We start from the raw sequence: 8,538 nt of genomic DNA on the forward strand, positions 1-8,538 counted from the left end.
AACAATGCACTCTTAGTCCAGTCAGGGACCACAGGAGGCATAGAGCAGCATACCCTGAGGAGACAGAAACCAACTGGGGGATGGTTTTAGTCCCACAAACCAAATACAGAGAGGAACAGAGTGTGATAAACCCAAACCCTAATGGGAACAGCCAGATCCCTCAAACTCACCCAGTTTTACCTGCGAACAGGGAAGTAGAAAATAAGAGTAACGAACCACCAGTTTTAAGAAGGTCCCAACGGGCTAATAAGTCCTGTTAGACTTAGAGATAATTATGTTATTGGTTCTTTGTAGTGTTTTAATTAATATTGTTATGTATAGTATAAAGAAGTAGATGTGGAATGTTAAATATGTTAAATGTTCTTTTAATAATTGCTAATGGGTTTTTGATATGATACGATGTGGGTATACGTTGTTACTATGGGGCCCGGATGTACTGGTGTGAATATTGTGGCTGTGGCAGAATTTTAGCAAGGGGGAATGTAAGGGGACTGTTGCCCCGTTACTAACATTCAGTGGGGGTGTTTTAGTTGCTAGCTCCCAGTACTAAAAAGGGGGAAGGGTCGATGGGGAATCAGGACAATAGCACCCGCTATTGGATAAAAGGACAATTGACACCGAGCAGTAATTTTTTCTTTCTGCTTTCTTTTTTCCTTCTTTCCTCTCTTTTCTACCCCTTTCTTTTATGACAATACTCGCACTTATTTTTGTCTTTTCCTTTACATATACCAGCATGCACATCGGACTGACGTGTGCAGGTCCGATGCGAGTAGTTAAGCAAGTGTTAAGCTTGAGACCAAGGGATGCAGCAACTGTTTATGTGCTTCAGTAATAGATTTTGAATAATCAGCAAGAGTAAAGACAACAAGTTTAGTACATTCCCATTAACAAAAGGTATAGGGATATGGTTTAAAGTTAGAACTATAGTATAAATAGGTATAAAATGAATAGTAATTAAGGTAGCAATATTGCTGCTCTTCAAGAAATGAGAAAATCTAAAGCAAATGGGAGGAGCTATTTCAGGAAGTTGAAACCACTGCCAAGGAACTTGCAGTTGCTATTCCGGGTCAAGCAGTCACAACTGCTGAGGACAACGATACAAAAATGACAAAAAGACCGAACAAAAAATATCATCCAAGCTCACCTTGGTTTTTTGTGCCTAGTATGCTGGGTCAGTCAGCTACACATGATGTTCCAAAGAGCACTCAAGAATCTATAAAAATCTGATTTTTACTATCCTATTCTGGACAGAATTCTTGCTGCACGTGACAGATGATTCACCTTCAACTCCAGTTTGTTTTCTGCACTAACTGCTTGTGATCCAAAGAGTGAAAAATGTTTTGATTATGAGAAACTGAAAATAATTGCCAATTGTTTTGGATCAACATTCACCAATTTTGGCGATCTGGATGCAGATGTCGAAAATGCAAAGAAGTATATTGCACCAAAACAATTGACTTCAATTTCTGAATTAAAAATCAATTCAGGTGTACAAAATTTCTCCTGGAGACCGCCAGATTCAAAGGCGGCGGCCTGATAACATTGTGATGTGGAGCTCAATGCCAGCTATGTGTTATAATTTGATATTTCAGCAAAACATTTATAAAAAGGTATTTCAGTGGTTTTTTGGTTTGATTACCTTGGAGGAGGGGACAGCTGAAGCCATTTTCTCAAACCTTGCTCAAGTTTTGCTCAAAACAAAGAGGACAAGAATACTCTACTGTTCTGGGTATAGGTGCACAAACACACTAATACAAGTGGTTAGAAGTGCTTTATGGCAGTTTTTCTCAACCTGTGGACTATGTCTAAGGGGTCAACAAAAGACTAAGATTGAATGGTTGAACAGAATTCAACTATATATATACACACAGATTTCCAAAGGGGTCTGCACCTCCATTCGAAAATTTCCAAAGGTATCTGCACCTCCATTCGAAATTTTTTAGGGGTCCATAAATTAAAAAAAAATGGTTGAGAACCACTGCTTTATGGCACTTGCACAGTTCACTCTTGGTTGTCAATGCCACTAAGCAATGCAAATATGGAGAGGATATTCTCTCAAATGAACATTAATATTTAAGCTTAGAAATCAACTTGGACAAAACACAGTGACTAGCATGTTGCACATCTACTATGGATAAAAAAGACTAGAAATCTGCTGCAAGGATTTCCAGGAGATGCTGGAGAACAGGAGATGCTATCGTGATTCAATGCATCAGTGTACAGTGACTCAGTGGAAGCAGCAGCAGGAGGACCAAGTTCAAGCACAGAAGACCAGGACGACAGGGAGTACAACTTTTTCTTAGAACAGGATTAATGCCTACAGATGATACTTGGTGAGGTGAATACATTTTTCTTTCTTTCTTGTTTAAAAATGTAAGCTTTACCTTTTGTCATAGGCAACTAAAGTAAAATTCAGGAGCAGCAGCACCAAAATTAACACATTTCTAAGTATTGTTCGTTTTCTGTATTTAACAGAGTTTAGTTCACAACAGACAAGAGGAATATAGGAGAACCAAAGACAACAAGGCTTGAAGATGGCAGATGGTGCAGACCTGAGGGCCACAGCACTGAACCCACAGAAAAGGCAACACTGACAGATTGCTGATGCTAGCCACTACCCTTGGACTTCTGAAGGCACGTAGCCAAACAACTGGAGGACTAAGCCGCTTACAACTAACATGCTTAAGGCACCCTGCCATCCAGGAGTCTGTCTGGGAGTTTTACTTCATTGATTTTGTTCCAAGGGGTTGCAGTAGAATGGGATACGTCGTGCTTACGTTTGTGTGCAGGGAGGTGGAATATGAATGTCTTTTTTGGTGCTTACAGTGGACTAAAATGAGGCATGTAACTGGCACGTGCTTGGTTTTCAGAGCTCTATGGAATGAGAAGATTAGATGTGCTCCAAGGATTTCCTACCAATGGTAGAGATTCTACACAGATTCAACACACTGCATACCAGCAGCAGAACTGGATAAAGTTCAAGCACAGAAGACTAGGAGAATGAGTTGGAGGATCTTTTCTTGGAGCACTCTATGAATAGTGCCTACAGGGACCTTATTGGTGAGTGAGCACATTTTTCTCTTTCTTTTTCTGATTTAAAACGTGAGCCTGTATCTATCAGCAATGCCACCAAAATGCCCACATTTGTAACTATTGCTTTGGTATTTTACAGAGTTTGGTACACATGTGTATACAGCAGGAAACAGACAAGGCTTCAAGGTAGCAGATGGTGCAAGCTGAGCTGAGGGACTTGGGCTGAAACCACAGGAAGGACAACACTGACAGCCTGCCTAAGGGACTACACTGGTGGTGGTAGTAGTCTGCTGCTGGGCAGCATTCTTGAACTTCTGGAGGGAAGTAGCCTCAACTGTAAAGACTCAGATGCTGCATAGCTAGAGTACTCATCTCCATTCGTGCTTTCATTTCCACAGAAAATTAGTTCCTGCATGTACTAACCTCCAGAGGTGTTGCCAGACCGTGGGTCTGACATACTGACCTTTTTTCTCTGCTGACGACAAAAATGTGGGTGGCCAATATCCAAGCCGATGAATAAACTAGGTAACCTTGTATTTGCTTTCGTCTCACATGTTCACAAGAGTGCTGAGGGTTCTGTTCTGTGTGTGTATACTGCATGCAGATGAAGACCATGTGCTCATATGCAAGACCCAGTCCTAATTGCTCTCTCAGCATGTTTTTCTTCATAATATCCTGGATCACTTGCCATGTTGGTGCAATTCCAGCAGACAGACATAGTTCCAGAGCAATCTCAATCAACCAGCCTTTCCCCCCAGTTATAACTAGATCTACTATCACCAGAGATGCATTCAGGGATCCATGAATCTACAGGGAGAAATGGAAAATATGTATAGGGCCCTCAACACTTTAGTTTAGTGAGACTACCTAATCTCTAGACAAAGAATATGCATGTGATGAGAGTCTTGGTCAAGTGTCTGTAACAACACAGGAACCCAGGGAGAGGCAAGCACCACACTGTTTAAAGCTTGTAGGCATTGCATACAAGAATGGGTGCAGCATATAGCAAGGGTGTTGTGACACGAGGCATGACCTTGACCTGAGTCTAAAACAATACTGATTCTCTGCCAACATCTATGCCCTCAAGAGACAAGATGTGGCGCCACAAGTTGTTTATTGTGATTTATCAGAAGTTTAATAGCAATTGTTTTCCCCATGATTGCTGTATTCATAAGCTGATTTGTGTAATTATTTGTACATTACTAGTAACTATTGGTAATGCAGACCCAACATATATTAAACTAGGATATTTCACTTGTGCAAATGTGTTTTTTTTTGGTGAGGAGAGGGGGGTGCATCACGCATGATTTTGACTCTAAAGATGACTAACAAAAGGACTGGAAAAGTTTTCTATTGACCACATAATGTGTCATCTCTCAAACATGTTGGGCTATCAAAGGTGAAATTTATAGGAATAGAATATGATACGGTTGATGTGAGAACATGTTCTGTTAAAAAGGTAGCCTTAGTTTTGGATAGCATACAAGAATAACCATCATCTGGATTCTTCTGCAGTGTTGGGTACACCAGTTTAGAAATGGCTCCTGTTTCAGAACTTATCCCAGTTCTGAACCCAGGAACTCCTTTCATCACCGACACATACTAATACACTACTTTGATATCTGGGAACAATAAGCCTCTGTGGGCAACACCAGCTACTTACAAACACTTCAAGCTAAATGTGATCAGGTATATAATCAGATTACAGGGCTGTGACAAAGTAACAGCATTTTATCTAACAGCGTTTAGAAGTATGTCTGTTGCCTCTAGTCACCAGTGATTGACTAGTGGCATTATCCTGTTACCAAAAAAATTGGCAGCACAGCACATATTGACCTCTTAAATGTAAAGGGCCTTCATATATTTCAAATGGTTTCCCCATTCAGAACACTTTGTATCCAATCCTGCTCCAAGTACAGTCAATGTGTTATTGAAAAAAATTACCTCAATGAGACAGACTGCTAACTAATCAACAGAACAAGGTCCCAGCCCAGTAACCAAAAAGGGAGAAGGCACAGGACAGGATAGTGGTTTGCCCTCATTAGAGAGCTTCGCATCTCTCATCAGGATCACATTTTACGAGAGAGAGAGAGAGAGAGGTTGGCTAAGGTGAAAAGTGACAAAAGCATCATGAACACAGCAGACCAACAGTCACACATTAACATTTTAAAAGGGACTGAATGAATTCTGCAGGCAGGATTAATATTTGCACTTTCAGCAACTAAGTTAAAAAGTTATAAGACCAAGAAAAAGAGTTGTGATGCAAGCTCTGCCCTATCAGCCACCCTTTCTTTAAGGCGTATTGCTTGGCAGATGAAATAGGGAAGGAATTTCTCCCTTACGCTATGGTCTAGAACCGCAAAACTGCTCAGAGGTTTGTGTGGTTTTTTTTTTTTCCCCCAAGACCATAAGATACAGGCCACTGATATAAACACAGAATGCCAGACTAGATGGATCAATGGTCTTTCAATATAACATCTAGTTCCTGAAGCCATGCTAATTTTTTTTCAATACTAAAATATTTCTTAATACTTGGAAGTTCTTGCTAATCACTGCATGATATTAAAATTTTTGGTATCATGACATTTTTTTTTATAACAGGGTGCAAGTATTGTAAACTGAATGAAATAAAGAGGCTCTTATGCAGCCTTTTTGTCCAGGGATCACAGACTAAATACTTAACCTCATGAGGTAGCTATTGTCCTCATTTTACAGATTGGGAAACTGAGGCACAGTTTGTGTGATCTGTCCAAAACAACAAGAGCAAGTCAGTGGCCCAGCTGGTAACAGAACCCAGGAGTCCTGACTGCTAGGTATCTCCCTTCCTGTACTTGATGTTCATAATCCCAATTTGACAGTTGTTACTGTAAGTTAGTGTTTTTTAATTGTAGAGGGGGAAAAATAGATACACAGCTTGTGTTGTATTCTTGGTCACAACTTTATAGCATGCTATGCATTCAGGTGGGTTCTTTGTTTGGGGGTAGTGTACTTAAACTATGGACTAAAATTATACTATGTTTTCACGGAATGTTGCCATATTTCTCAGGGGCAAGGTTACAAAAATTGCATGCCCACAACCGCTATAGATAGAGCTAGATACATGCTTCTGTTTTGAATAGAATTCCAGAGCAGTGCTGCCATATAAAAGAGAAAATTAAATTTATCATCCTACATCAACCATGTTAGTCCTACATAAATCAGTGGATTGTGTGCGCACATACTAAGGCTGAATGGTAAAAACCCTAATACAACTTGTGGAAAAAATAGTGAACATGTGCAAAAGACTGCACAGCTAAGTGAAATATTTACCATTTATAACTGGTCAAATTTAGAGAACCCTACACTGATCCACTCTCTATTTTAAAACAGGATAAACAAAACATTGTAGCAGCTGAGGAGATATATAACTTAAGTGGAAGATTAGTGGCAAATTTTAAACAGGTCCATGTATTTCATCTATAAGAACGCCTGCAAAATACCTAATACAATCTCTTCCCTTTTATTTTGTAAATTGTTCTTAAAATCCAGTTTTTTTAAAATGTGAATTCTAATATTGTCCAAGTTCACAGTCCTAAATGTTTAAATGTGAAAATTTATCTGATGAAAGTTGTAACCATTGCTTTAGGTCAAGAAAACTTCCATTTAATACACTCAAATGGAAAAAACAAGGCCTCTTATAGTTCATTTTGAACCCACTCTAACAACACGGCTTTCAAAAGGTAAGTTCAGCTGTTTTAAGAAAAGAACTTCCATCAAGGACAGAATGGGAGCAAGATATCTTGATCCTTAAGGGGAATATCAGAAAAGGACATGGAAGAGAGAAATTGCAGTAGCATTATTCTAATCCACCACTTTAATAAAACATTTATATCAAAGCCGAAAAACAGTTATAGTCCAACCCTCACCCAATGTAAGATTTCTCACCATTGTATATTTCTAACCATTTTATCTCATGTTTAATCTCTTAGGAAATAAGGCTTCCAACCTATTACAGTGGGAAAAAATTCCCCAGCACAAGTAAACCTCTCAGAAAATTCTCTGATATTAGATTTCAAAATTCCCTTTCTTCATTGCATCCAGCTACTCCTAATTACAAGCTTGTACAATCCTAAATAATTCTTTTTGTTTTATACCCTTCAGGTACTCTACCCCTAAAAGTATAACTTGCCAAAAGTTTTTTTACTTAGCCATTAGTCAGTCCCTAAATCCTCCATTAACTTTTGTTGCTTTTCTCTGAATTCATTCAAATTTGTCTACACCTTTCTGGAAAGGAGGTACCCTAACTGAATGCAGTATTCTATAGATCTGCTCTCAATAGAGAAGCTAGTATAGTGCCTCCCTGTCCAATTAAGTATGTTGCAAACTCACATGTAATTTGCTGTCCACACATAATCCTCCAGTCATGCATCCTCACTCAAATTGTTCAGAGCAGCAACAAAGGAGATTGTAGACACACTAATGCTATTAAATATTTGAAATAAATGTGAGTTGTGTTTGGACCATTACCCTTGTTAACATCTTGGAATCAGATTACAAGACACTTGGTGAGGGAATATCAGCTTTCTAGCCCTTTGTAGAATACCTCGTGAATGTGGTGCGCTCCATAATTCTGAAAAGTTTGGTAAGGGGGAAGTTAAAACAATCTGCAGATAGAGAGGATGAGGCCTAAGAGCTCTAAGCTCCCACAGCTGTTTTAGGTCACACTGAAGTTTGGGTTGAACAGCCGCAGATGAGTCATGTGCAGGTGGAGAAGCATAAACCCAGAACCCTCCTTTGTAGCATATGCCCCCTTCTCAGCTACTTATTTTCTGAAGTAAATGAAGTCACACCAGCTACGTATTTTACTTTGTACAGAAAGGTGTGCTCAGACTGGCGCCCGCATGAGTGCAAAGATAACAGAGGATATCCCCTCAACGAAAAAGGTTGCCATCTTAATGCTCTAACCTTTACTCCCTCCCCCACAGCCTTTGGGGCAGGGGGAGAGACTGAAAGCAGACACTTGACAATAGCAAGATTAAGCTGCAGACCAGAGCCGAAAATCAGAGCTAATCGGTGCAGACTGACCCCCCCCGCCCCACTCCCCCGGCTTTAGCTTCAGGCACCAGGGAAGCGCCCTGGTTTTTCCAGCGGCTTGTGGTTCCTCCCTCCCCTACGCGTGAGGAGCAAAGAGCGTGTTGGGTGCGTTTCAGAGTCACATGTATAGTAGCCCAGCTCCCTGCAAGCCTGGGCCTGCCCCCAGCGGCTCGAGCCTGAGGACGCAGCAGCCACGCGCTCGCCCGCAACGTCCCGCCCGCTCCCGCAAGCCCCACGTGGCGCGCCCGCACGGGCCGCTCGCCCCCAGCTAGCGCCCGCCCTCGCCTCGCCTCGCCCTGCCCCCTTTATCGCCTCCCGCTCTGACCTACCCGCCAATCCCAACGCGAGACGTGGCCGCTCTGCGCAGACAGGCCACGCCCCTTTCCTCCTCCCCCCCACCTCTCCTTTGTCCTCACCCCTCGCCAGGCCCAC

Source organism: Lepidochelys olivacea (assembly GCF_965140295.1).
Source record: "Lepidochelys olivacea isolate rLepOli2 genome assembly, chromosome: 2".
NCBI classification, from domain to species: Eukaryota; Metazoa; Chordata; order Testudines; family Cheloniidae; genus Lepidochelys; species Lepidochelys olivacea.